This window comes from Pipistrellus hanaki, assembly GCF_964339955.1.
Source record: "Pipistrellus hanaki genome assembly, chromosome: 6".
Classification (NCBI taxonomy): Eukaryota; Metazoa; Chordata; class Mammalia; order Chiroptera; family Vespertilionidae; genus Pipistrellus; species Pipistrellus hanaki.
Window position 1 is genome coordinate 78,753,624 of NC_140508.1, and position 21,133 is coordinate 78,774,756.

The window sequence follows — 21,133 nt, forward strand, 5'->3', positions numbered from 1 at the left end:
TCACAATCCGGGACCCTTCAGGGGATGTCAGAGAGCCATTTTCAGCCTGATCCCACAGGCCAGGCCAAAGGACTCCACTGGTGCATCAATTTGTGCACTAGGCCTCTAGTTTGGGCATGATCTTCAGAACTTGGTGAAATGAGAAGAGACAAGAATAGAAGAGATCTTGGGGTGAGATCTCAGGGAATATAGGAAGGCAGTGCTAAATGTGGGAATGTTTTGGACTGTGGTAGGGAGAATGGATGATATACCTTTTTCCTACAAGGATGTCTGGATAACACCTTCGGGTAAAGAGATATAGTGCTGGATTAGTAGAATGGATGAGATTAATTCTGTAACTGATGATAAATGTAGTTCTTGCTTTCTCCTGTTTTGCTTTCGGCCTTATTTAGACAGGAAGCCCACTGAACCGAGACAGGCATCCCCCACCCATGGTACAGAGCAGAGTGCACTGTCACTGCTGTATAAATCGCCTTCTTCTCCAGGATAATAACAATATAGATCATTCCTTGACTCTGGGAAGGTAGATCTCATGTTCATTTATAACATTTTGGACATCCAATTCAGTTGGCATCTTCATATTTAAACACCTTTGCATTTGTAATAATAATAATAAAAACCAAAGATGACTGGTATATTTCACATTTGAGACATGACGTTCAAAAGTCCTAGGGTTAACTTTCTCTCCTGTCTTTTTACTTTGTAATGTATGTGTTACCATGACAATTTGATGGCTATGTATTCCTTAGTTTAACTAATTGGTGGAATTTAGTCTGAATAGGGAATCTTCCTATTCCCCAACTTAAATTTTTGAATTTATTATTACCCATGCCATGTTATGCAAGCACATTAACATGGATACTATAAAAGTTTTCTTAAGTTTAAAGAGTGTTTATATACCTTTGAAACCCCATACCACCTCCAACTGATATGATCACTTAAATTAAAGTGACAATTAACCCAAATAAAGTGTTTTTTTCTATCTCTGTATGTAAATATTCTTGTGTAGAAAAATTGCTCTGTAATTTTTTCTTTATTTGACAATGGCTATCACTTTTGTGAATTACCACAGAAATATTTAACCATTAAACATTCTTGGGACATCTCTGTACTTATGAAGTCAAAATAATTAGTTTGCAAATAAGAAGGCCTGTGAGTGATGATCTGATATCAAGTAGACCAAAAATAAAAAATAAAAAAAATAACCTCTCATATTTTTCAGATTGGAAATCTGATTTCAGTTGAAAATTTTGTTAATATATAAATATCCTAAAGTTTGTAGTTCTTCAACAAGTCCAAAACTGTTCTATTTAAGAACTTTAGTCTATATGAGAACCTTTTATGGAGGTATCTAAACTTCACCAAAACAATCAGTTTTGGGAAGTAAAAATATCCATTACTCTGAATTGTACGTATCAATCAAATATGCACGGTATTGATATTATTGAATGTATTTTTTTTTTCATTTGGATAAGTAGTACATTTTAAATGTTCATATATGTTTACTATGAAAGCATCTTAAATGCATCCAGGTAGTCTAAAACATGTAAGCAGTTTGTACCCATTCTTAACACTAACAAATACAATAGCATATATACTGGGAACTAAAATAAACACATTTTTTCTGACCCTTATCATAAAAGTTGAGATGATTTGAGGCAAATCAGAGAAACAACTGTATACTACATCAGAGTAGAGATAAGATGTAAAGTATCTATCTATATCTATCTATCTATCTATCTATCTATCTATCTATCTATCATCTATCTAACTATCATCTATCTATCTAAAGAGCCAGGGTCTGTAACATCCAAAATGACCAAATGGATGACCAAACATCAGAAATCAGTCCTATAGTCAGGCGACTCAGCACTGACTGCTGAGGGACTGTGAATCAGGCCCAGAGAGAGGCCCAGAGAGAGAAAAGCAGGGTCTGATCTGCAGCCTCCATGGCAGTTGTTGATCAGCCCTTGTTTCTCTTCTTTCTGGGCCTTGGCAGGCCTCTATGATTAGGCCCAGAGGCCTGAAGACATTGATTGGTAGAGAAACCAGAACCAAATCTGGGTGAATTGTGAGGAGCCAAATGGCTGCCTAGGATGTAGAGATTTGACACTGACTGGCATAGAAACCAACTAATCAGAACCTAATCTGAGTAAACTGTGAAGGCAGAACTTAAGGTGGGTTTTAAGGGCAACAGCTGTTTGGTGTAAGATGTAAGAAAGTGGTTCAATTTTTTAATGATGGATTTGGCTTTATAGTGCATATGGCTGCCTATCAGACCAGATAAAGGGATTATGTATTTTGTCTGCCAAGAGCATTTCCTGCTGCTGAAAAAGGCTCCTCCACCCCATTTAAGCAATCCTATCCTATATAAACTATCTATACTAATAAAAAGGTAATATGCTCATTAGACTGGGTAGACCAGCCATCTTCCAGATATCTGACTTCCTTCTGGACAAAGCTATGGTGGTAGGGGCCAAGGCAGAAGCAGTTGGGGGCAATCAACCCAGCAGGGGAGGAAATTTGGGGGCAAGATTGAGCTGACAAGGTGTTAGGGGCAATCAGGCCAGCAGGGGAGGGCAATTGGAGGCAGCCAGGCTGGCAGGGGAGTGCAGTTGGGGGTGAGATCAAACTGGCAGGGGAGGGCAGCTGGGGGTGACCATGCTGGCTCAGGAGGGCAATTGGGGGCAAGATAATGCCTGCAGAGGAGGGCAAGTAGGGGCAAATTCAGTCCGGCATGGGAGGAAAATTAGGGGCAAGATCAGGCTGGCAGGGGAGGGCAGTTCGGGGTAATCAGGCAGGCAGGCAGAGGGGTTAGGGGCAATCAGACAGGCAGGATGAGGCAGTTAAGAGGAAATCAGACAGGCAGGCAGGTGAGCAGTTAGGAGCCAGTGGTCCCAGATTGCAATAGAGATGTCCCCGATTGGAGAGGGTGTTGGCTGGGTTGCACAAAATTCATGCACCAGACCACTAGTTATGAGTAAAAGTAGGAAACTGGCTTTGTTTTCAAAATTTTCAGTCTGAACTTTCGCAAGTGAAAAACAATAGCTAACTTTCAGTTCATGTTTCTCAGTATATATGTTCAACTTCCATTGCAACACATTGCTCACAGGAAGAGGTAGAACTGATGACTTGCTTTGTTTCTGTATTGCAGTGAAGTTCCAGCTTTATAAAGGAAGATCTGTCATTTGAGATTTAAAATAAATAAATCAATCTTTATTAATTTCAATGTTTTCTTTTGTTTTATTGTTGTTATTACCATTCTGTGGAAAGGAAAAGTACAGTTGCACTACAGGTTCATCAAACTTGAAATTAAAGGCTAAATGAATTTCTAAGACTGAGCTCATTCAGAGGTAGAAGGCACACATATCTCCATTGAACACACAGATTAATCTGCATTTACTGGACACCTAGCTTGTTTAGCAGCTAAGTGTTTGTGATTAGAATATTAAACATCATTTTCATTTCTTGAAAATAGCAGTAGACAGTTTATTTCATTTCTTGCTATTTTCAAGAAATGAAATAAACTGTCATATACATCTGTAATACTATATTTGCATATATAGTATATTTGCATATATATATGCAAATATAGTATTACAGATGTATATGAAAGTTTACTCTTATTATTTACTAATTATATTATTTCCCATAGGAACAACTGTGTGTGTGTGTGTGTGTGGAGAGAGAGAGAGAGAGATAAAGAGAGAGAGACATAGAACAGAGGTAAGACTTTATAACTTTTCATGTAGAGTAATTTTTGTGGAAGACTTGTGAAAATTCTCATCTCTACTTATCTGACAGTGCCTAGAATGTTTATGATTTTAGAAACATGGATTGACAAAATGCCATCCTGGCGTTTTGAAGTAAAGAATTAGGAAGACACCAAATTCTTTACTTCAGTTTCCTGTTTCTTCAACCAGAGAAACCAAATTCCCTGCCAGAGGTCATGGATCTGATTAAAAAAACACTGTAAATTGGAGTCTATCTCCTGCTTCTCACACCAGCATCTCCTTCTTGTTCCTACTAGAGATTGCTTCCTTTGATTCTAAAATTGTGAAGACCTCATGTATCCACTTAAATAGGAAGCATTTTGCATTGTTAAGTCTTTAAAATGTTAATGTAAAATAAGTTTGCAGATGTTTTCAATTATGACAATTGACTAGCAAATAAGTTCCTGAGGGAACAGGACATGAGATTGACATCTGGATAATAAGGATTCTGAAAGGAAGAAGGGGATTCTTATTTTTTCTTCTATTCTAGATGCCAGGTGAACAAACTGATTAATGAAATCCTAAGCTTTCAATATGGCACAAAACTAAGTGTGTGTTAATGTGTATGCATGTGTAAATTTTCTGATCAATTCAGAACAGAGCACTTCATGTAATTATTTTATGTATGTGAGCATTATAGAAATTCATTTAGTCTTAATGATCCTTTGAGGGCAGTTTTCATAATGGTTGCCTTATAGTACACCCAACTGCATGCAAAAAAGTCAGACTGCTGGTTTGGGACAAACCTGTACACACTTGTTTAAGTTTAAATGTTTCAACTTGTCCTCTCATTTATTCTTCAAAATACCCTACTCCCATCCCAATCATGGTAATTTTGGGATAAAAGGTAAATGAATGTGCCTTTATCCAGTTTGATCAGAGTCCCTGAAGACCACACAAAGACTGTCTGAGTGGAATAAGCAGAAAAGTCAGCAAGGGAAACAACTGGAACACTGCATTTGATGCATGAAAATCAAATAGAAATGAACAAATACTGCAGGGTGTGAAGTAGTGGTTCTGACTCAACTCAGCTCAAACTATAGATGTGCATCAGGCAGGAAAATGTGAAGAAAGAAGATTCCAGAAGAGCTCATTCCTGCTACTTCAGGATGCTTTGTGAAAATAACTACAAATCTCCACCTTAATGTCTCTATTCTATGTTCAAATGGAAAGAAACAACCCAAATCTGTAGATTGAAGAATCATACCCCTATATTAAATAAAGCTCCTTTTAAAGCTGAACTTTGGTTCTGGGCAGTCCCCACTGGGACTTCCCACTTGCCAATTCCTATCCAAAATCCTAAGGAGCCCATTCTCATCAATACCTACTCCTTCCCAAAGGCCCAAATACTAAGTTCACTTCCTGTTCTCACCACTAGCTACCCAGGTAAGATGCATAACTTCTTTAAAACAGAGTCACTTTAATGATTAAATTAGATAAAAGTGCTCAGCACCCAAAAAAGTCCATTAAAAGGCAGAAGGTATCTTCTGGTAACTGAGTTATTTCCATGCTCCACATAGCTGTTACCACTCTTCATTCCATATAGCTCCTTTCTGCCCATTCCAGCTAGGAAGGATGACGTATTTTTCTACCTCTTATCATTTCTGCTGTCTCAAGAATATGCCCAGAGGCCCTTTTCATGCAAATCCATTTACAGCAACTCCTTTAAGAGAAAGTACCTTGGTAGGCAGAAATTATCAACAAATCTGGAGCCCCAAATGATTTTAAAAGTTCTCAGGAAGATTATTATTAGATCTATTACTTTCTGACATTTTTAAAAATGTATGGCCTTTCATGCCTAACTACCATTACTCTTTTGTGATAACAAAGTCATCTCGAATATAAATATGCTTTCAACGTGTTGAACATAGCACAAACGAGATTTAGCCATAGTTGGGATGGTTATTGCTTGAAATATACTGAATAAATTCCATTGATCCTCTTTTTCCATTATCACAGAGGTCTCTTCAAGCATTTGTGGACTCACAACAATCAAGTGATCCTTAAGTTTAATGGAGCAATACTAATGCTGATGATCTTGATCCAGCACCTAGAAGGATTCAGGAAACCTGGAGAAGGGTCTTTACATAAATTAAATAATAATTCAGAGACAAAACATAATTTTGAAAGGCATTTGAAGGCCAGTGGAGCTTTAGCTAAAAGAGCAAAGGTCTCTTTGTCTCAGGACCCTTTGCTTTTATTAACACAATTTGTCCTAAGGCAAGGTGGAAATATACACATCAAAGGGTAAGGTTAGGTACAGAATCCATTGTCAGATTGGGGGATTGCCTTAGGCTGTTCAGGTATTTGGCCAACAGTAGGCAATAACATGTAGATTAAAATGCCCTGAGCTATCTGGCAGTAAGCAATCATCCTTGTCAGATTTGGGGAAATGCCTTTAGCCATTCCCAACAGGCCATAACATATGTGACTCAGCCCTTGTTGAGTCCTCAAGTTCCTCAACTTTTCAATGAAACTCATGCAGTCATGACATGCTGGAACTGGCTTCTGGCACAATTCTATTTCATTGCAACTCCAAACCACTAAGGCCACCTCAAGCATTTCCCCTGCTTGTTAGGAAAACCTACTTCTTCACTTTGTTGCATCCCTCCCTCACCTCAGACAAAAAGGACCTGGTCATCTTTCCAGGAGTCAATATGAAACATGACTGGAGGAAGAAATATCTTTGGAGTGCCACTGGCAATAAGCTGACTTTATAACCTAAAGAAGGCTGTAAGTCAGGACTTATAATAGAACAAGCACAAAAAAAAAAGAAAAGAAAAAGAAAAAAAAAAAGCAATTAGACTGGATCAACCCCTTGGCCTCTCCTTCTGATTCAGTTAGTCTACATATAAATTTTGAGGCTTCAAGCACCAACCAGGTAAGAGGAGAAGCCCAGATGGGGCATGTGAGGGACCAACAGGCAAGATGGCTCCCTAATGGCTCTGAAATTGCCCTGAGTGGGTGGTTGACTGTTCTGCCCATCTGCAACTTCATTCATTGCAACAGGGAATCCAAGCTGACTCTCTTAATTCCTTAAGAGTACATTATGAAGTGAATGTGTTAGTTCTTCACTTGCTTTTATAACCTATTTTTACAGGCTTTCCTCTGCTTGGTGGAGTTTGGTGACTGGTTTAATTTTATTTCTTGACAGCAATCAGCAAATTTCCCTGCACCTCAGTAGAGGTGCAAACCTGCTGCCTCCTGACTTTTAAACTGAGGACAGACTTTTAGGGAGGTCCTGGGGTGAGCTGTGCTATCTGTGGATATCTAGGCAGATCTTAGAGCCAGGAGATAGCACCAATGATTCACTCTGAGTGTTAGCAAAGAGCTGAGAGTTCACGGCCCAGAGAGTCAATATAACACATTTGAAGTGTTCAGCCTATGCAGACATTGCTATTGCATTAATGAGAGACTAGAATGTAGTGATTGGGAAAATAAAGCAGAAATCCAAAGATTTATTGAAGCACATTCTCTTACAACGGATTAATTGGGAATAGGAAGAACACTCTGAAATGGTTGAGTTCATATACCTGCAATTATTAACCTTAACTTTATGATATGCCAGGCAGGCAAATGAGGTATTATAAAAATTATAGGGGAAAGAAACCAAGTCATTTGAATCGACTTTTACATTTTAAAAATAACACTCACAGTATTTGAAATTATACGTTTAATTTTGTGTTTAGTTGACGAATATCAATCTGTTTCTTAATTCATGCTCTCCCTGCACCCTCAGAGTAAATCATCCATAAAGAAAAGGACAGTGTCTGGCTTGTTCACTTCATGTAACTTGTAACTAAAGTTCTGAGACAACAACCAGAAAAGAGAACAGATATATGGGATATGTCAGGTAGGCAATGTGGCTAACTAGGGCCCCTGGAGTTGCCTTGCAAGCAATTGTCTGTCGTGTTTGCTTTCTTAGAAAAAGAAAAGAACACAACCCAATTTTCTCTTTCTTAGAGAGGGCAACCTAGCACATGTAGGGGCTCAGTAAATACACATTCATTGCACAAATACATACATGAGTAATGTAATTTACTTTTTACATTGATGGAAAGACAATCACTGAGCTATTAGTCAACAGAGGAGCTGATCCTCAGCAACACTTTGAATTTCTTGACTTGTGGTAGACTGTTGTCCAGATTCCTTTTTCCAAATATTGACCTTCCTTAATTGTTCTCGGTCTTCTTTCAGGTACTTCACAGCTTTACCTGTTTCTTCTCACCTATTATCCAAGTCTGTCCACTTACAAAGCTCTGAAGTCAGTCTCAGATACCTGCTGAGAATGGAACTCACTTGGTTTCTTCTCACATGTTTATTTCTATACTAAGGGCCAGGTGTATGAATTTGTTCATGGGCCTGGCTGGTGATCAGGGCCAATTGGGGCCTTTCTGGCTGCTGGCCAGGGCATTTCTTCATCCTGCACCACCCCCTGGTGGTCATTGCGACTGATTGAACTCTCCATCTCCTGGTTGAATTTTCAAGGGGGAAAATCTGCATATTAGCCTTTTATCTATATACTTGTTGCCCTAGGGTTTCCCTATGTGACCTATGTCCCTACACCTTGGTCTCACGTATTACTGGCCCTCAACAGCTGTCATTTAACAGGTCTTGAAGCAATACTTTCAGAGTAAAATCAGTACAAACTGAGAAGAGGACTTAGCGCTGTTTACTCTTTGACTCTTTTTGTGGTAAAGAAGATCCAGATGTTTCATTGATATTTTACAAAGGTCTCTTTTTCCTAACCAAGAAAATCCTTTCTTGACTCTTAAATTCCTAGTCCTGATGAAGTATTTCTGCACAAAAACAAAACCTCTCTCTCTCTCTCTCTCTCTCTCTCTCTCTCTCTCTCTCTCTCTCTCTCTCTTTCTCTCTCTCTCTCTTCTCTCTCTCCAAACACTGCCATCTACTATTCCCCCAAATAAAATCAGTTCATCAGAGCAATCTCACAAATTTAAAACCAAAATCTATTTTGAACCTCTCAATTTCTCTTACCTTTTAATCATCTCTCTTGATCAAGCTACCAACATACCTTGGATGAATTCTATAGTAAATTCTTCACTGCTTTCTTCACATTTGCTCTGACGCTTGGTCCATTCCCAAACTCTAACCAAGAGATCGACATAACATGAATCTCTCATGTCACTCATCTCCTATAGAGCTTTGGTGGTCTTTCTATTCTGCACCATGCCCTAGCCACTTCAGTGTCCATCATTAGAGCAAAAATAAGCTTGTTCCCACTCCAAGGCCTTTGTGTACACTCATATATAAAAAGGGCCACTAATTTTCTATGTCTGCATTCTATTCCTTTCTTTCTTCTCTCAGATTGCAGGCTATTGCTTTACCTTTCCAGATAAATTTAGTCCGCATCCACTTCTTCCCTTACACCTCCTTTAGCTATTTTCTATCACTGCATTGGTTTTTATCATAGCATTTCTCACAAATTATCTATTTTACTTATCTATTATTTGTCTTCTTCCCTGGGATAAAAACTCAATACACAATGTCTGACTGTTCAACATTTATAGGAAAAACAAATAATATTGTGACCAGTACAGGCTGGTGTTCAATAAACATTTGTCAAATGAAGAAATGGGTGGATGGATGAATGAACTTAAAATCTAGTTTTCTTTGGTGGGTATTCATGCACATTTCCTGTAATCTGCACCAATCCACCTTTAGTCTCCTAAACTTAGGTACAGTGGTGCCTCGCATAAAGAATGCCTCGCACAGCGAACGCTGCACACAACGAACTTCATTTCATGATTCATACAACGAACTTCGTTTCACACAACGAAGTCGCCCGAGCTTCCACGACCGCTTTGCCCGAGCTTCCACGACTGCTTCGCCTGAGGAACATGAAGAAGAGCTGACAACTGAAGAGCTCCAAGCACTTCTGGTCCAGCAACAGGACAATGCTCAAAGGGAAGCGTCATCTGATAACGAGGAGCAACAATCAAACAATCAACCAATCCCAACTGCTGACATCAAGAACATCCTGGTCAAATGGAAAGCAGTTCAGGAGTTTACCAATGCCCACTATCCGGATTCAGCTGAAGCAAACAGGATCAACGATCTTTACTCCGATACTCTTGTCCGTTATTTCCGGCAGATGTTGGAGAAAAGAGAAAAACAAACGACTTTGGACAGGTTTTTCATGAAACCATCGGCCAAAAAGCAGAAAATGGATGAAGATGTGCAAGATTCGGTAGACTCTACTTAGTCTGTCTTAAAATTTAAAAAATGTGTGTGTTTTTTTAAAAAAATTATGTTTTTAGATGTATCTAAATAAAAATAATAACAAAAAATTTATCTTTTTTTATGTCATCTTAGCATATTTTATGCTACAGAACGAATTATTTTTTTAACATGCATTGTTCTGGGAAAACGCGTTTCACATAACGAACTTTTCGCATAACAAACTTGCTCCTGGAACGAATTAAGTTCGTTGTGTGAGGCACCACTGTATCTTATTTTATAACCTGGTTCTAGAAGAATCTATACACTCCTCTTTAATCCCATTGAAACATATCTCTTACAAAATTTAATGGTTCTCAACTATTTTTATTTGTGTGTGTTTTTCAGTTCTGAATACCTGTTTATTTAGCTTGACAAACAGGTAAAGTAGATGTAATTATATTATTTAATGGAAAGTAGAGTTTCCTCTGTCTTTTAGGTGACACACTGCTCAAAATTATACTCATAGATAAAGGACATAAAAGGTAAAAAGGACAACTACCGTAGTTGTCTTTCCAGCACTGTTTATTTCATAGAAGATGCAACCTGTACTATAACATTTCACCCCAAAGAAAAGTAAGTAATTGGCCAAATTACAACTTGTATTGCTTTTCATTGTCATTAACAAAGCAAAGCAGGCATAGATAGGGCTACTAGCTCTTTGAAAAGGAGAGGGAGGGAGGGAGGGAGGGAGGGAGGGAGGGAGGGAGGGAGGGAGGGAGAAAGGGAGGGAGGGAGGGAGGAAGGGAGGGAGAGAGGGAGGGAGAGAGAGAGAGAGAGAGAGAGAGAGAGAGAGAGAGAGAGAGATAAAGAAAGGGAGAAAGAGAAAAGCCTGTATGCTGCCATTACTTCTTGCTATGAGGCAACCACTTTATCCCCTTCTTGCACCCTTTCTTCCCCTAGGCCCTCCTTTAAATTTAATTCCATGGGAGTTTACTCTCAGAGATCACTGAGGTAAATTCCCATACCAGGCAGAGCTGAGTTAGAGCATTAGCTGGGCCACTAAAACCAACTGAGTGGTTTTAAAGTTTTTTTTTTATGTATAAAATGCTAATACCTGTCTTCTTGATTGTTGTGGAAATTAAATTAGATATTGAATGAGCAGTAATAGCATATAGACATAAATGTGGTAAACCTTAATCATTTATCTGCTTTTATTTTCAATGAAGGGTCCCACTGCCAGAAGAATCTTTATAAACCAACATAACTGAAAACAAATCTTGGGATATGAGGCACCACCATGGAATGTTATCGGGGTGAGGAGTGAGGTTCTTTAGGTGGCTCCTTTTAAGAGTTTCTTAGTAGTTTCTCAATGTCCTTCTCTATACCTGACTTCAACTTAATGTCATGCAAGCATCTAACTCCAAAACAGAGTTTGTTTTACTTAGCAGGCCATAGATAAGTTGTAGTTAATGGGCTCAACTCTTACTTAAGAGATCGTGTGTTTGACTATATGGGTGATCAGGGTTAACTACCAACACAGATTGTATGGCTCAGTCATTCATTTGGAAATCCTTCCTGGGATGGCAGAGACTTTTTGCTTCAAGGAGGAGACCATGTATACAAATGCTTATGGCTGATGAGCCCAATTCATGCTCTTGCTTTTCTATATTCCATTGAACAAAGATAGACTAAGAAGGATAGCACAAGATCAGCCACACTGCCATTCATTTATAGTACTTAATTAAATTAAGTGCCCTGTTCTTATACGTTTTTATTCTTGGCCCCTAGGGACACTGGGCAGTATGAGGTTTTAAGTCACAATTCCATTCACTAAGTGTGTGCTGGAGCTTTTAATAAGTTGGTCCAAGGCCTTTCACACCTCTGCTTTCCCATAGTAGGTTCATTTACCTTTCTGAAACAGAACAGAGCTGTTTTTAGATTTCCCTGATTCCCACAGACAAGACACTCCTGGGAGTCCACTGTAGAAAGTGTTTGCTAAGGCACATTCTTAGCTGATTTGCTGATGGGGGAATAGGGAAAAGCAGTCAGAAAGCCCATGTCCTGTATGCTTCAGTCAAGCCTCACAGTTATTAATTGTACATCACAGCATTCACTTTTCTCTAAATACATGTCTAACTCCTTTATTAAAACTTCATACTAATTGCTTCCACTGCATCCCTCGATGAGTTGATTCCATATGCAATGTATTAATTACTCTCTCTGTAAAGACTCTAAGACAAATTTCTCTGATGTCTTCCCCTTATTGCTTCTTAAAAATCATGTCTCTTCATTCTTTTACTTGATAACATATTCTAGTTGTGTTCTCTTCTGTTCTGGCTTCATCTTGACACAGCAATCATGTTAGTAAGAGATACTCCCAACAAAGTATTGTCAAAAATGAGTTCATATCCTTGAACGTAGTTCTCTATTTCATCAAACCATAACGTCTGCTGGATATTTTTCAATAGACAACTACTTCCTCTCTAGGTTTGTAAATGTGACATAGTTTTTGATATTTAAAAATGATACAATATTTAGAAGATTATTACTTTGAAGACTTGATTGCCATTTTATTTCCTCTTAATGCAAGTTGAACTATAAATACTATTTCTTGGAGCAACTGATACTGGTTGGTCAGCATGTGTCCAATAGTCCATAGAGTAATTTTTGTATATTAGCATGAAGAGTAAGCTTGGCTTAAGCACCATATAAATGATTATGGTCCATCACTACACATCATTGACATAGACAGAGATACTGATAAATGTAAGCTTCAAGAAAATATGACATTTAAGAATGAAGGATATGTAAAGTCACTACATGAGAATCTGAACACCTGGGTTCTATCTTTGATTTAACTTAATCCCTCCAAACTTCAATTTTATAATCTGTAAGATAAAAGCAGTGCCTGTTTTATTAATATTTTAAAGATCAATGGTTTAATGATCATAATGCTTTAATACTAGGAAATTTAATAATTATTACCATCAATATTGGTCAATTGGCGACTGTGTACTTGAAGATTAATCCTATATTAATGTCTTCCCCCCCTCTTTATTTTGGAAGCATAGGTACAATATATTAAATTCCAGGCACTTATTATTTGAATCCTACTCTATTGTAGCTTATTCTATTGTATCTATTCTGTTTTATCCTATACTATTCTACTCTATTCTATCTACATTTTAATATTTTCTTGATAAATTAACTAATCTCATTGGGTACCTGAAGCCTATAAGTTAATTCTGAGAAACCCAGAAGCCTTTGGAAATATCTTGGAGCTTACATTTAATTACATGAAAATAGTTCTTGTCTATCTATTCAGTGAAATAACTAGACATGCAAAAACACCTCCCCAAAGATCTGCATCTCAAAACATAAGCCTGCCTTGAAGGAGCACTTCATAAGAACCCGAGTCTGGAAATGGGATCACCAGTGCTTTATTGGTGTTATATGCCCAAAGCAGCCTTCTAGAGAGATTTTCTGTGTTGTATTTCATGATTATAACTCCATCATGGTCAATTAGCAAGACAGACTCCCGGCTTTTAGGCTTGAAAATGAGGCTTCTTGATTATTTATGTTTCAAAGATGTTATTGAGTAATTCAGCTTAGTAAAGAACTTTGATGTGTTCCATCATGATGACTGTAAATCCAGGTGTTAATACTCTCGGATGGCCCATCATCTCACTGGATATACCTAATAAAGCGGCCATTAACCGACCATAGATGGTGATGTAAACTATACCGCTAGCTGAACTCCCCATTATCAAGAGTATCACTGTGGAGGCGGAGGAGATTATCTAAGTAGGGACTAGCCATGATCATAAAGAAACCATGGAAACGAAGATGTTCCCTTTACTCAGTGAAAAATGTGCATGCATAAGGTATTAGGCCTGCAAGGTGGGTCTGAAGAAAAAATGTGATGATGTGTTGCATTATGAAATTAGAAGGATAAATTACCCTTGCAATGCAGACATTAAGCAAGTGTGAGATGCAGCCACTTCTAGTGATGCTGATTTGTCCTGGAGGGTATTTAGTTGTGTTCTTTTTGGGAAATCTCACATCACAGAGGAAGGACAATCACACTCAGGAAGCAAAGGGTACTTGTACTTTCACCTACAAATATACCCAAAAAAGCCTCTGACATTATACAAATTTGGGTCAGAAATTGTCACTTGATTTTATGCTCTTTGGGGATGGAGGAAAAGAAATAAAAGCAGATGTCCTAAACAAAATGGCAGGTGGTATAAGGGGACAGTGAGCAAAGACTGGACTATGACCCCAGAAATATGGATTCTAGTCTCCGTTCTTCCTTCAGCCTGATCAGTGGTTAGACTTATTTCCCTTTGGGTCTTGATTTCTTCTTAGTGGAAGGAAGTTGGATTTATACAGACAAGGTTCATGTGCAGTCATTGCCTTATACTGTACCAGGGCATATATTGTTAATTCATTTTATTAAAATTTATAACACAATTCTCTAAACGGGGCTACATGAAGCAGCTGCCTACTCTGGAAGCAGAACTGGGGTATGGAAGCAAACTCTTGGTCTGTAACATAATGACAGGATGGTACAACATTTTCAGCTGTCAGTCTTTGTGGCTTCCAAAATTACTCAATCTACCACTCACATGGACATCAAGGTCATTTCCCAGCATCATTCCAGCCTCTGGGTCCTAAGAAGCCAGCAGTTGTGTTGGCTCATTTCATGTCAGTACTGACTCCTCCTTCTTCTTTTCCCTTTAAATCTTCTCCTCCTTTTCATTTATTATACTTTGATCACTGGATACAGGTTTCTGAAATTTTTGACTCAGAAAAAAAAGGTATCCTTTTAATTTAGCCTGGGGAAGATATCATTGTTCTGTTCTAAATAGCCTAAAATATTTGAATAGCCTCGGTCACTTAAGTGGCTTTTCTGCATCTTAACCATCAAGAGCAACAGACAAACACCAGGCTGGATGCTATGGGAAACAGAAAGCTGAGAGCTTGGCTCTGCCTTACAGAGTTTATCATCTTATGGAGGAGAGAAAAATACATACAAAACACCCCCAAGGAAACATAAAGTACTATAACAATATACAATCTTTAAAATAGCATCCATCCTGAAAACTGTTGACAGATTAATCTTCCCCAAGCACTGCTTTTATCATGTCCTCTGCCTCTCAACAGCCTTCACAGCCTTATTTCTTATCACATTACGTCCAAGCCCCTCTGCTGTTTCTCAGAAACTCCTTAATCTGACTTCACTTGGTTTATCCAAATTTATGTCCCAGTCTTTCCCCACCAGGCCAGAATGTCTCCAGACTTTTGCTCATGATGTCTTTTCCATGACCCCAATCCCACCCCAGCTTTCAGTGCCTTGAAAAATGTTAATATCACCCCATAACCCAATGCATAAAGAAGAACAACAAAAGATCAAATCAAACTTCCTCCTTGGACCTTTCCCTTAATGAAAGAAATATACTGATCTTTCATTTATTTGAATACTACTAATATGTCTGTAGCCTTGAATTACCTATTTTTGGATCCTGGGCTTTTCACTTATTACAAGAGTGACCGTGAACTGTGTAATCTTTAACCTCCTTAGACTGGTTGCCTACAGTACAAAAACTAGGATACTTTGAAGAATGACTGTGAATCCTAAAGATAATATATTTAAAGAACAGATCATTGGGCTTCACTAGTTAGCAATGAAATAAATATATTTCAATCACTATAAAAATGGAAAGGTAGAACTATAGCAATGTCAAACCTGGCTTAATCTATTCTGTATTTTTTGAAATATGAACATGATTGTACATTTCTTATATTTAGTAAATACATAGTTGGGGAGTCACATTGTGTATCAGAGATACTTAATACATATTTGATAATCAGTTAAGATTCAAGACTTCAAATTCAAATTTGAGTAGCAATATAATGTAGTGAATGGGAAGCTCTAATCTAGAGCAAAGTTCCTGAGTTCAAATCCCTGCTCTTCCCCTCACTTGCTGTGAGGTCTTCAGTAAGATCTTTGCACTCTCTGTGCCTCAGTTCCCCTCACCTATAAGTAGGGACAATAGTACCTATCTCATAGGGTTGTCAAGAGAATTATCTGAGTCAAAATTTATACAGTGAATATGTATAATAAAGGACATCTATGCTTAGAAAAGTGATTAGCAAGCAATTAGCAAGCATTATATCAGTATTCATTAAATACAATTCTAAATATATACTGTTTTCCTTGACGAGCATTTCAATCCTTTTATCACTCTTAACTCTTTTTTCCTATCACCATAATATTAAAAACTATCAGAAAAAAAATCCATATATCGTTTGATGAAGAGCTTTTTCCAGAATAACAGAGTTCAATTACAAACATCTATGGCAAGTGTAGATCAGAGTGCATTTGTCTTTACTAGTATATAAATTTAACTTAGGTAATAAAGATTGGCCTTAGGAGAACTTGAGGAAGAGTAAGGCATCCCAGCAGGTACTCTATAAGGCTATGTGGGACCTGATAGTTCATTTACAATCCTTCTGGATGGAAGGAGTTGCTAGAATTTTCTTTTTGTCTGCTCTAGAGATCAGACAGAACGTCTATGACCCAACCACAAGTCTTGGGGTGCCATTCAGTAAAGGCTGCCAGCTACCCCAACTCTGATGTTCTCCACTATGGTCATTGAATTTTTCTTCTTTCTCTTTCTACTGAGACCACCTGTCTAGCCATTAGCACTGAATTCACTTTTCTTTCCTCATAATTTCTTATTCATTACCTTTCCCCTCCAGGACTCATTGCTTTTGTGTCCTGCTACTGTGTTGCCCTTCTCTCTATATCTCACACTTACTCACACAAAAAGCTGAATGCATAACCAGTCACCTTAAGGTGTCCTTGTGGGCAGTGTTCTCATGTGCTGTTACCTCATAGGCTGTTGGATGAGCCATAGGAGTTTCCTGTGAGTACATGGTCCTTTACTTATATATCTATCAACGATGCATAAAGTGGCAGGGTCACATGTCACAATCATTTCAACTATAATTAAGAAGTATTTGGACTTAGCAAATATTCAAAATAACATAACTTCTCTTCAGTGCAGCTAGTCTATTGAGTTTTAATGAGAGAGTGTGTCATTGAGAAGCTGAAAGATAGAAGTAAGTCAGCTTTGATCTAGGTAGGGGCACAGGGAATTCCTGAACATTCAAGGCACTGAATTAGTCTTCAGTATATTAGTACATGAATTAGCTCCTGCTTGAAATTGGGTCCATACAGAAGAAAGTCGGCAATGTTAGCATAATATAATGGAGTGTTAGATTCTTAGGGCTAATAAGGAATTCTAGGCATTGGGGGCATTAGCAAGGAGTTAAAGCATACAATTTAAATTTGGCCACAAATGCCTGAATGGCCCTTTGCTCCTTTGCTCTTCTTTTCTCCATCTCTTTTTCTCCATTTTTCTATCCTCTGAAACTTTATTTTCTGCTAGAGTTCTGAGAATTAGTATTCACAATTTGTTCACAACCAGATTTTATTTCCACACCAAAGTACCAGGCGCCTGCCAGTTAGCTCAGCTATTAAAAACTCCCTTCCAAAATTGGAATTATGGCCAGTATGTTTAACAGTATGTTTGAGAGAAGGAGCATCACATCAGAAGAGGAAGTGCAGTACATTACGCAAAAGCATTTGAGTTAGCTGGACCACAGGCACTCACAAGTCTGGGGTGCATAGAGCCAACTAGGGGTAAACAGTATCCCTCAGGAGACCAGTGTCCAAGGCAATCCCTTTACCTCCATGAAGAGTATTGGGAGCAGTAACAACAATCACATGGTTCTTTGGGATCTGACCAGTTTCTGAACATGCTTTTCTAAGCCAGGAAATATCAAGTACATCCAGTCTGGAAGGATGTAGTCTTGATGCTATGCTGTAAAACTGTTCTCCAGATTTGAACTAGAGCATACATGTCCATGGAGAAACAGTGAGGAAATGCAAACTCTTTTATTTTTTCAAAATAGTATTAATTTGCACAATAATATGCAGTGATGTGAATGCTGGTTCTGGCTCTGTCTCATAGAAGCCATAGGACCTTTGGCAATGGACTCCTAATGCAGAGTCCCCAGGAAAGCCGAAAAAACATACTAAATCTTTCCTGCTGTTCTTCTGGTCTCCAAAGTACAAGGATTTCATCAATCTCTAAACAAATGAGGTTGAGATAATTCTCAAACATTCTTAACCTTTAAAATGAATTTAAAGAACACTATATAAAACTAGAGGCCCAGTGCACGAAATTAGGGTGCGGGTACGATCCTTAGGCCTGGACTGTGATTAGGGCCATCTTCTCCAGCTGCCCGCAGCTGGCCCCTTTCTCCACTGCACCTCACCCCGGTTCTCCATTCGCCATCCAGTGATCAGTGCCTGGCAGCCAGGGGAAGAGACCCACAGATTAGCTGTTCCCACCTGCCCGCTGGCCCTGCCCCCGTTGTGGGTGGCTATCAGGCAATCGGAGCCTTCCAGCCGAGGAAAAGTCATTCTGGTCGTTTTGCCATTAGGATCAATTTGCATATTACCCTTTTATTATATAGAATAGAGGCCTGCTGCATGGGTGGGGACCAGCTGGCCTTCCCTAAAGGGGGCCCCCCCGATCAGGGTGGGGGACCCTGCTGGGGATGGAGCCAGCCTGGGTGAGGGGCTGCAGGCAGTCTGCAGGCCGACCACACCCCCATCTTTGTCAGGAAGGATGTCCAGAAGACATCAAGTCTATCCGGTCTAATTAGCATATTACCCTTTTATTAGTATAGATAGTAATACTTTCTCAGGTCCTGCAGAGTTATCCCATGTTCCCTGGTGGTTTGGTCAATTTTACAAAAACTGCCAGTGTCAGGCTTCACAAGCACTTCTAGGTCCACAATATTCAAGCCAATGCACCAACCTATCTTCTGTGCATCTCTGTTTGTACACACATAGGCATTTGTGGGAGAGTGTGTCTGTGCTTGGCTGATGAGGTGGCTGCTGGTGTGTAAGAAGGAAACTATCCATGAATCTTCCATGATAAATAGCACTCCCTATTAAAGGGAGCAGTGAGGGGTGGGAAACACACATCTCACAAACTTTTGTGGTTGGATGAAGGGCCCAGAAACACTTCACCTGGCAGTTTTGACCATATTTGACTTTATTCAAGTCAACCATTAAAAAAGAGAGGGGGGGGGGCAAACCACTGTTATATTCATTTTGTGCATGTCTGGTGGTAAGAGGATAAATTTTGAAAATGCCCTAATAAAAATTGAAAGCAACTGGAGTAACATCCAAGGAAAATGTTGATCCTGTATTAAAAGCGACTTTTTTACATCAGCTCATTCCAGATGCACAGCTGGTTGCCCTGCAACAGCCACTGTAACTCGGTAAAAGGCTCCCTTGCAGGCTGTGCAGCCTGTCTGCTTTGCATCCCCTGCGGCGCCTTAGCCCCTTTTTACTGTTTCTGTGTTTATCCCAGAGAAAAGTGCAGCATGAAGCAACATATCCACAGCGCCTAGTGATTCAATGGGGAACTATAAGGCTCTACTACATGCTACAGCTTCGCCCTTCCTTTTATGGCATGATAAATTTGGGGTTTGTTAATGGATCTGCTATAAACTATTAAAATTCATTTATAAATATTGATTCATAGTCTATTATGTTCAGATTATCTACAGATTAAAAATGAAAACTATGCTAAAACAACATTAAAGCATTAGATTCTGATCTTTGCTGCCTGGCACAAATCATCTTCAGGCTTGAGAGCAAAATGAAAGGATGGAGAAGCTATTATTTTGCTGGAGAGAAAGAGAAGAGAGTAAATCTTAACATCCTGGTCCAATATACCTCCAGTTAAAGGGTCCTCTGATGAATGTTTCTTCCTGACTGACCGCTTCAGACTTCCATAGTTGAGAGGAACATGTCATTTGAACAAGAGTTCCGATTACAATTGAATGGTAATCAAAGCCAGCATCACCTATTTTTAGGTTTATGCTGCCTAGCAGTAGTCATTCAGCTGACTCTTTTTACAGAAACAAAAATCTCACACAGTCTACATAAAGGACAATTATTTTCATTCCTTTGACTTGTCAAAGCCATGGACGTGATCCCAGGCTTCAGATGTTAGGGAGCTCAATCACCATTCACCAAGCCAACATGGACTTACTTTTCAGTCTTTTCTCTCATTTTTTTTATGGTTAGTAAAAATATGTCAATCTTGCATTTATTAGTTAATCACCAAATTGAGGGTAACAATATCTGGCATTTGAAAAGCACTTTATACTTTGAAAATATATTTCATATATGATGTCCAGAGGGGTTGGGTGCAGTCAATTGCAGCCTGTGAAAGAAAGCACAGAGCAGAGAAGACGGAGTGCAAGTCTCAGGCCATCCCACCAGTATTAGAATCTACTGCCCCTGAACTCCCCCCAATCCCCCAGCCCTCTCTCATTTTTGCAAATACATATTCAAAAGTCTATTCTATGTCAAAAAAAATATAAAGATATCTTTTTTCCCTAAAATCTAAAACCTCACCAGAGATTTTCATGTGATGGTTAATATTATCCTAATGACAATTAGTTACTTCTGATGACATGACTACATTACTCTGGGCACTCTAGGATAATTTTGTGTCCTTTGTGTGTGTACATACATTTTAAATGTAGACTTTTAAGTTCATGTCCATTTATCTAATCATACAGACTCTCTCCTTGGACTGAGTGTGTTTGTGTGTGTGTGTGTGTGTGGGCGGGGGTAAGGGGTACTATAATCTATAATAATAAAAGTGTAATATGCTAATTAGATCAGACATCCTTCTGTCCTCCAGGATGAAGCCAGGGCTGTAAGGGAAGCCAGGGTCCCAGGTGCCTGCTGGTGGCCACAGGGAAGCCTTGGTCCTGGGTGCCTGCTGGAGGCTGTAGGAAAGCCCAGGTCTCAGATGCCTGCTGGGGGTCTAAGGAAAGCCCAGGTCCCAAGTGCTGGAAGGAAGCCCGGGTCCCGGGTGCCAGAGGGAAGCCGTTGTCAGCAGCCAGAGGAAGGAAGGCCTACTCTTGCATGAATTTCATGCATCAGGCCTCTAGTCCTATATAATAAAAGGTTAATATGTAAATTGGACCCTCGACTGGAAGTTCAACAGAGAGTTTGATCAGGGAGCAGGGCCAGCAGACCAACCACCCATCTCCCCCCTACCAGCTGGCCG